This window comes from Schistocerca piceifrons, chromosome X, assembly GCF_021461385.2.
Source record: "Schistocerca piceifrons isolate TAMUIC-IGC-003096 chromosome X, iqSchPice1.1, whole genome shotgun sequence".
Lineage (NCBI taxonomy): Eukaryota > Metazoa > Arthropoda > Insecta > Orthoptera > Acrididae > Schistocerca > Schistocerca piceifrons.
In genome coordinates this window covers 441,585,151-441,594,757 of record NC_060149.1, presented here as the reverse complement: position 1 = coordinate 441,594,757, position 9,607 = coordinate 441,585,151, and the positions used below count along the sequence as shown (strand labels likewise).

The following is a 9,607-nucleotide window of genomic DNA, read 5'->3' as shown; positions in this document are numbered from 1 at the left end:
TTGGGTAATATTTTTGCGTGTTTTCTTTTCCTTTCTCAAGTACGAAACAACCCTTTTTCGTTAATAATTATTTAGCACGTGAAGGACTAGTAGCTTCCAGAATTTTTACAAGTACCTCTACTGTGGACACTTGAGTAACACCCTCCGGCGTCGTTGGAAGCCGTCTAGTTTTATTGTGGATCAGTTGGGTGCTGCAGGCTTTGTCGCGACCTGCCATCTGTTGGCGGCCGCAGCTAGTTCAGAGCGAGTAACCGCCTAGGTTTCCCAGTAGAGGTCATTGGTGTACGAACGCAGCTACGCCGGCAGGTACTGGAAGGGTATGCAGCCCATCTTCTATCACAAACATTTACATCTCTAAAAATTAACATGCCGACCGTGTGAAAATATAGGATACAAACCAGATAAAAGAATAAATGATATTACACGAAAAGGAAGGCACAACGTACGAGATGAAGTACTTGGACAGTCCAAAAGGAATTAAGTATGTCGCAGCCGGCCGAGGTGGCCGTGCGGTTAAAGGCGCTGCAGTCTGGAACCGCAAGACCGCTACGGTCGCAGGTTCGAATCCTGCCTCGGGCATGGATGTTTGTGATGTCCTTAGGTTAGTTAGGGTTAACTAGTTCTAGGGGACTAATGACCTCAGCAGTTGAGTCCCTTAGTGCTCAGAACCATTTGAAGTATGTCGCAGTCACGGACTTTTCAATGAATACATTAGCCTGAATTAACTTACGGGCACAATGAAAAATCTAAACTGAGATGTCAAGAATCCAGTATGGCTATATAAGAATCAACATGTTAACAAACTGAAGAGATTGTACACCTGTCCTACAGTTTTCCGAAGTGTTCTTGGTAGCCGATTGTATCGCTATTTTGATCAGACATTCATTTCATAGAAGACGCTTGAGTAATTAATCTGTTAATGCACGAAGCTGTCGGACAGTAGGTTGCTGTATTTAATAAAATCTTTATTGTGAGTAATGATGTCCAGTTTCGCTCGGCTGTGCAGTCATTGATGACACAATGTAAGTGTCGTACAGCAGGACTTGTAGAAGCTGTGTGTTTCTACGAGCTATCTGAATTGCTACAGACGAAAAAACTGAAACTCTGATTAAGACAATATGACAGGAATTAATAACAGTGCTGGTGAATGTTTTGTATCTATGCAGAACTAAACAAGGTATATAGTCTTGCGCCGTTCGACTACCAAAAGAATTTTTTTTTTTTAAAGAATTTATGCACGTTGTACGCTCTGGAGAACTTGCATTGAACGTGGGGGAGATAATGTTGAAAAGTGATACAGCTTTGTACCACTTCTGCACAATAAATAATATTTAAAAACTATTTAAGGTTTTCATTTGAATCACCCTCCTATATTCCTCAGTGCATCGTATAGTGTTGTTTCCGTTATGTGTTCCATGTTTTACTTAAGTGTCTGTATCTAACGCATTTCAGAAGGAAGTGTTCTGGGACACCAGTTTCCGCGAATGTGCAACTATTGCTTTCTGCAAGCGACACGCGCTGCGATTGCGTTGGATAAGGGCCATGTTCGATCACAAAATGAATCATGCCTCGGCTAGAGTTGACATGGCGCAACCGTAACCGCTCACTTACTTTGGGGAAAGTAAATAGACTCGACGGCCCTTATCACTCTCGTCACACTCTTTTTGCAGTGTCCACACGCCAATTTTTTAGTTGGCGCTTATCTTCTATGTGCTGCCCAGTGATCTGCAGAACTCTCTGAGGTCTACCTATCTTCAGCCAGTATGTTGCAGTATCTGAGGGTTATATCGATCGGGTATATTCCAAGCGAATCGACTCATCCGGTGCCAAACGCCCCAGATAGTCTAAGTAGCACACTCCTCTGGCCCCCCTAATTGTTCTAGTACATGACGAGAGCGAGTGTATGTACCCATGTACTAGCTGCAATGTTCAATACCGCCTCGAAAAGTGCACAGTGGTACATTCTTATGTGTGTGAATGGTAGTATGTATGGTGTCGAATTCAATGTCGCTAGGTTGTCAAGTATAATTTTGGCTTTGTGACTAGTCGTATGTGTTCGTTGAATCTATGCCATTCGTCAATGTGTACCCCGAGATATCTAGTTACTTCTTCGCGTTTTATGTTTGTGTTGTTTATTTTGATTGCCGGGTGTCTATGTAGTAAACCTTCAAGCATTATGTAAGCTGTTTTTGTGCTGCTATGGATAATTTTTTTGGTTGCACCATTATTGTATTGTGTGTAGCATGCCACTGGCCTTGTTTTCCAACATTGTTCCTGTGTTGGCTGATATCACAACTAACAGGTCGTCAGCATAGGCAATGATCCCGTCTGAACATTCATCTCTCTCGATTAAATTCAAGAGCGGTTCAATTGTGACATCCCAGAAGATGGGTCCGCATATAGAACCTTATGGACATTCTTTGGTAACGCTTTTTACAATCTTGCAGTTGCCGTCTTGCCGTTCAGCCACTCTGTTCATACAATCGTCCTGAAGGCTACTGGACAGGGATCCGGGTACATTATTTCTCGAAATCGTACAAACATTGCTGGCCACCAAATATTATGGAAGACGCCAGCAATGTCAATAATAATCGGAACTGCGTACTTCCGTAATGTCAGTTCTACAATTTGGAAAGCCCGATTAATCGTGTCCTTAATAGATTTTCCCGGTCTAAAGCCATATTGGTGCTGACTAAGGCCATAGAGTTCCCTGTCCTCTCCGAGGCGGTTACATAGAAGCCTAACTTGAACCTTAACAAGCAAATTGGTACGTACGATTTTGTTTCCGATGAATCCCTATCTGCGGCATTTTTAATAATTACTTTGTTGGTTGTGTTCCAGTCTACAGACACTAGGTCCAGCCTCAGGGAATTTGTTAAATATGGAGTTACCTGCGGTGAGACCTGGCGCAATGTTTGCCAGTGGATATGGTCTGGTCCTGGTGCTTCCTTGTTTTTCAAGCCAGCAACTGCTAGCTCGACCTACTCCCGCGCAAACGGGCAGGTGACGGTTCTGTAGCGTAATCCTTATACATTGTCTCCCTAAGGTGTGTGTGTACTTGTGTATCTGTTCACTGATCGTCATCGAGGAGGAGTTTGTCGAGCAGATATTGTCTGTGTCATAGTTCCGCAACCATGCCTTAGCGTAGCCAGGACAAGAGGGGACATAATTTTCTCAGATATAAGTTTGTATGGTATTGGCTCAAATGGCTCTGAGCACTATGGGATTTAACTTCTAAGGTCATCAGTCCCCTAGAACTGAGAACTACTTAAACCTAACTAACCTAAGGACATCACACACATCCATGCCCGAGGCAGGATTCGAACCTGCGACCGCAGTGTTCGCGCGGTTCCAGACTGCAGCGCCTAGAACCGCTCGGCCACCCAGGCCGGCCTGTATGGTATTCCACATGTGTTTTGTTGTAAACGTGTTGTGACGTAGTGTTCCTAACGTTCTTGTCTGATTGTGATTAGCACAGTTTTGAATGTAGTTTTTGTATCCCTGTATCCTTGTAGTCCAATCTGTGTGTCCCGAGTGGTAATTGCCTTCTGGTAGCGCCTTCTCTTGCGTCTCATACCCTGTCTTAGTCTAGATAGCTCGAAGCTCCAGGGAGCATCTGTCTTACTGTGGTTATTAAGAGTCGATAAGTACTTTCGTTGGGCCTTTTTTAATACTTGCTGAAATCTGTATGCCCTTAGGTCTACACTTTCATCTACGTTTTCCACCAGTATATCTCTTACATAGATTTGTATACCCTCCGAATTTGCCCTGCTTAACATATATTTGTTTGACGATGGAGTATGATGTGCTACAGCCTTTGTGTCAATGATGATTGCCTTACGACACTTGTCGTTACATTCAGAAACACACGCCAATCTATTCCCATGTTCATAGATGTATGGTTAGCAATATTTATGTCTATAGTGTGTAAGCCTAGAGACCGATGACCTCATCAAATTGGTGCCATAGGAACTTACCACGAATTTCCAAAAATTTCCTCAAATATGTCCTATATATGCAGTAGCGAGAGGCAGCGAGAGCGCGCAGTGGACTTTAAAAACGACGTGCTTCCCTTCCGCCAATGAGTGCCATATCGTGCTGAGCGTCTGCCAGCTGTAGTTATATACCTCAATGCTACAAATTTTCTGTTTTATGATATTCTGCACTTGAGTGTCTGACTAAATATAACCCTCATTCCACAACGTCAAAAAGTAAAATGATACAATGCTTTAGTTAGGTCAGTACCTTATATTTGTAATATACAGTGACTGTCAGCATATTACAATGAGACTTCTACAATACGATGGAATAGTGTAATGAATATCGCTTTGATTACAGGGTTACTATATTTTGATTTAGGCTGTTTATTACGATGTCGTCAAAAAGGAAACATAGTTCCCTGCTGACACATTTCACAAAAAACGGCGATAAAAGAAAAGCAAAATGTAACCACTGTTCTTCGCTAATAACTGGAGGCTCAAAGGGATATTTAATCCAGCATATGAAAACAAAACACGCTTTGATCTCAATAACAACTGAAAGACAACCACCGCTAATGTCTAATTTTAACTCACTCCAATCCAATTGAACCACATCCGTGTCGAAGAATATTATTTCTGTAACAGACACCAACAATCAATGAATCAATACATTCGTAGACCACCTCCAATTCGAAAGGGTGAAGAAATAGATAGACAAATTATCAAGATGGTTGCTAAAGCGCATCACGCTCTACGCATCGTGTAAGAAAAACATTTTCGAAAACTGATAGAACTAGTTTCTCATTGGCCAGGTTACAAATTTCCGTCAAGAAAAACGTTACCAGGAAATTTAAAATCAGGCGTTCATAAGGACATAACGGATGAAGTACAACAGAAGGTGCAAGCTGTATCTGTCTTATCTCTCTGTTCTGATGGTCGCACGTCTAGGAATACTGAAAGCTATGTAGCCACTGTAGCTCACTTTATAGATGAAAAGACTAAACTTCAGAAGGGCATTACATGGTTGTATAAATTATAATGAGCAGCATACCGGCCAAAACTTGTGTAATTTCATGAAAGACGTTATGGCATACTGGCATATTTCCCACCTCTGCTTTTAGTAATAATGCTGCAAATATCTTATCTGCTTTCAAACGTGGTGAGTAGCGGTCAATCTCATGTTTTGCCGTCTCCTTAAACCTTCTTGTACATGAAGCTACGAAAGAAATATTTGACGTTTTAGCGCAAGTTAAAAATATTGTCGCGTTTTTCAATCGTAGCACACAAACACAAAAAAAACTGGTGGCTACACAACATAAAATGAATTTTCCAGTCCTCAAGCTCAAACAGGACGTCCAGACCCGCTGCAACTCTACTTCTGACATGCTTCTGCGAACAGTGCAGATGAAGGACGCAGTGACTGCTGCATTAGCACGTCTACGCTCTGACCTATCTATAAAAGGAAGCGAATTCGAGATAATAGAAGAATTTTGGCCCTGATTTAATCAATTCTATGAAATTACAGTAGAAATGAGTGCCGAAAAATGTGAATTTGTCAGAAGTTATAATGTTCTGTAACTTGCTTGACAGTTTTCTGCAAAAACATGCTTTTAACAATTAAGAATAGTCGCTGTGGAATCAGTGCTGAAGAAGGGCATACAAGACAGTTTTAGAGATATAGACAATAATATTCTATATGCTTAGCGTACCATTCTGACCACCAATTTAGACAGAGAGTATTTGGAAACCAAAGAGCCTGTGAAATGCAATACAACGCCTCAGAAATAAAATCGGCAGCGTGTAATTACTTCACAGGGAGAATCAAGAAATTTCAGTGACTAATCCTACTCCTAGCGACTAATCGGCGTCTAGTTCTAGTAGAAGCAGTGACGAAAATAAAAAGAATTCTATATGGGACGTGTATGACCAAGAAATTAGAAAAATTACTAGACCAGATAATCAGCTTACTGCTGGTATTCGCGAAGTCAACAAATACCTCAACGAATGTTTATGCATGTGTGTTACAGATATTTTGCATAGTAGCGACATCAGTACCCAGCCAACGAGGGTTTTTTTTCGGTGAGGGTACAAATCGTTAATGAACGTAGAACACTTACCAACGAACAAAGTTTCCAGATTATATAAAAATATTAATCATATGTAAAATTTTGTGATGTTTAACTTGATAGTTAGGAGACTAGTTAATATCTAAAGAATGATAATGTAAAGTACATAAAACATGCTTTAGACTACGCTCTCACTCAGGCGTCATGGCTATTTTTTCTGTGTCTGTTTTTAAGTAACAAATTACAAGTGTTAGCGTTTTTTTGGTTAATAATATAGGTCTTACTGTTCATGCCGTGTAGTACTTTACCTGTACCTAATAGAAGAAGCACTTTTTGTTATTATTTCCAAAACATTATAAAATTAAAAAGTCGATTTTTTATAAAAGAGTATTTTTATTCGCCAAAATAAATACATTTAGCACAAGTTGTAAGTAATATTTCTTCAATGAAATAATAAATAAATAATTAAACAAATCCATTTAAAAATTAACATACACTGATGTAAAGTGTTTGAATACCCGTTTTAAGTTTTGTGTAAATAACGGGTTTATTTGTCCTTTTGATGGTTAATTCCCCCCATAAACCATGAACCTTGCAGTTGGTGGGGAGGCTTGCGTGCCACAGCGATACAGATACCGTAGGTGCAACTACAACGGAGGAGTATCTGTCGAGAGGCCAGACAAACGTGTGGTTCCTGAAGAGGGGCAACAGCCTCTTCAGTAGTTGCAGGGGCAACAATCTGGATGATTCATTGAAGAGGCCTTGTAACATCAACCAGAACGGCCTTGCTGTGCTGGTACTGAAAACGGCGGAAAGCAAGGGGAAACTACAGCCGTAATTTTTTAGAGGGCATGCATCTCTACTGTATGGTTAAATGATGATGGTGTCCTCTTGGGTAAAATATTCCGGAGATGAAACAGTCCCCCATTCGGATCTCCGGATGGGGTTACTCAGAAGAACATCGTTAGCAGGAGAAAGAAAACTGGCGGTCTACGGATCGGAGCGTGGAATGTCAGAACCCTTAATCGTCCAAGTAGGTTAGAAAATTTAAAAAGGAAAATGGATAGGTTAAAGTTAGATATAGTGGGAATTAGTGAAGTTTGGTGGCAGGAAGAAAAAGACTTATGGTCAGGGTTATAAATACAAAACAAAATAATGATAATGCATGAGTACGCTTAGTAATAAATTAAAAAATAGGAACGCGGATAAGCTACTACGAACAGCATAGTGAACACATTATTGTAGCCAAGATAGACACGAGGCCTACACCTACCATAGTAGTGCAAATTTACACTCCTGGAAATGGAAAAAAGAACACATTGACACTGGTGTGTCAGACCCACCATACTTGCTCCGGACACTGCGAGAGGGCTGTACAAGCAATGATCACACGCACGGCACAGCGGACACACCAGGAACCGCGATGTTGGCCGTCGAATGGCGCTAGCTGCGCAGCATTTGTGCACCGCCGCCGTCAGTGTCAGCCAGTTTGCCGTGGCATACGGAGCTCCATCGCAGTCTTTAACACTGGTAGCATGCCGCAACGGCGTGGACGTGAACCGTATGTGCAGTTGACGGACTTTGAGCGAGGGCGTATATTGGGCATGCGGGAGGCCGGGTGGACGTACCGCCGAATTGCTCAACACGTGGGGCGTGAGGTCTCCACAGTACATCGATGTTGTCGCCAGTGGTCGGCGGAAGGTGCACGTGCCCGTCGACCTGGGACCGGACCGCAGCGACGCACGGATGCACGCCAAGACTGTAGGATCCTACGCAGTGCCGTAGGGGACCGCACCGCCACTTCCCAGCAAATTAGGGACACTGTTGCTCCTGGGGTATCGGCGAGGACCATTCGCAACCGTCTCCATGAAGCTGGGCTACGGTCCCGCACACCGTTAGGCCGTCTTCCGCTCACGCCCCAACATCGTGCAGCCCGCCTCCAGTGGTGTCACGACAGGCGTGAATGGAGGGACGAATGGAGACGTGTCGTCTTCAGCGATGAGAGTCGCTTCTGCCTTGGTGCCAATGATGGTCGTATGCGTGTTTGGCGCCGTGCAGGTGAGCGCCACAATCAGGACTGCATACGATCGAGGCACACAGGGCCAACACCCGGCATCATGGTGTGGGGAGCGATCTCCTACACTGGCCGTACACCACTGGTGATCGTCGAGGGGACACTGAATAGTGCACGGTACATCCAAACCGTCATCGAACCCATCGTTCTACCATTCCTAGACCGGCAAGGGAACTTGCTGTTCCAACAGGACAATGCACGTCCGCATGTATCCCGTGCCACCCAACGTGCTCTAGAAGGTGTAAGTCAACTACCCTGGCCAGCAAGATCTCCGGATCTGTCCCCCATTGAGCATGTTTGGGACTGGATGAAGCGTCGTCTCACGTGGTCTGCACGTCCAGCACGAACGCTGGTCTAACTGAGACGCCAGGTAGAAATGGCATGGCAAGCCGTTCCACAGGACTACATCCAGCATCTCTACGATCGTCTCTATGGGAGAATAGCAGCCTGCATTGCTGCGAAAGGTGGATATACACTGTACTAGTGCCGACATTGTGCATGCTCTGTTGCCTGTGTCTATGTGCCTGTGGTTCTGTCAGTGTGATCATGTGATGTATCTGACCCCAGGAATGTGTCAATAAAGTTTCCCCTTCCTGGGACAATGAATTCACGGTGTTCTTATTTCAATTTCCAGGAGTGTATATGCCAACTAGCTCAATAGATGATGAAGAGATTGAGGAAATGAATGATGAGGTAAAAGAAATTATACAGATAGTTTAGGGAGACGAAAATTCAATGGTCATGCGGGACTCGAATTCGATAGTAGGAAAAGGAAGAGAAGGAAAAGTAGTAGGCGAATATGTACTTGGGGCATGGAATGAAAGTGGAAGCCAACTAGTAGAATTTTGCACAAAGCATAACTTAATCATAGCTCGCACTTGGCTTAAGAATCATGAAAGACGGTTGTATATGTGGAAGAGGCCTGGAGACACTGGGAGGTTTCAGATAGATGATATAATGGTAAGACAGAGATTTAGGAATCAGGTTTTAAATTGTAAGACATTCCCAGGGGCAGATGTGGACTCTGACCACAATTTATTGGTTATGAACTGTAGATTAAATCTGAAGAAACTGCAAAAAGGTAGGAATTTAAGGAGATGGGACTAGGATACGCTGAAAGAACCAGAGGTTGTAGAGAGTTTCAGAGAGAGCATTAGGAAACGATTGACAAGAATAGGGGAAATAAATACAGTAGAAGAAGAACGGGTAGCTTTCAGAAATGCAATAGTGAAGGCAGCAGAGGATCAAGTAGGTAAAAAGACGAGGGCTAGAAGAAATCCTTGGGTAATACAAGAGATACTGAATTTAACTGATGAAAGGAGAAAATAAAAAATGCAGTAAATGAAGCAGGGGAAAAGGAATACAAACTTCGCAAAACTGAGATAGACAGAAAGTGCAAAATCGCAAAGCAGGGATGGCTAGAGGACAAATGTAAGGATGTAGAAGCATATATCACCAGGGGTAAGATAGATACTGCCTATAGGAAA

The 9,607-nt window shown here is 42.9% G+C and overlaps 1 non-coding gene across 1 annotated transcript; it reads right to left on the bottom strand.

Annotated features, from left to right (window-relative positions):
• Nucleotides 1–3,305: 3,305 nt before the first annotated feature.
• On the bottom strand, nucleotides 3,306–3,389 carry Trnas-gga. Its single transcript is given in 2 exon segments — nucleotides 3,306–3,340; nucleotides 3,350–3,389. It is a non-coding gene; the product is annotated as a tRNA-Ser (tRNA).
• Nucleotides 3,390–9,607: the final 6,218 nt, after the last annotated feature.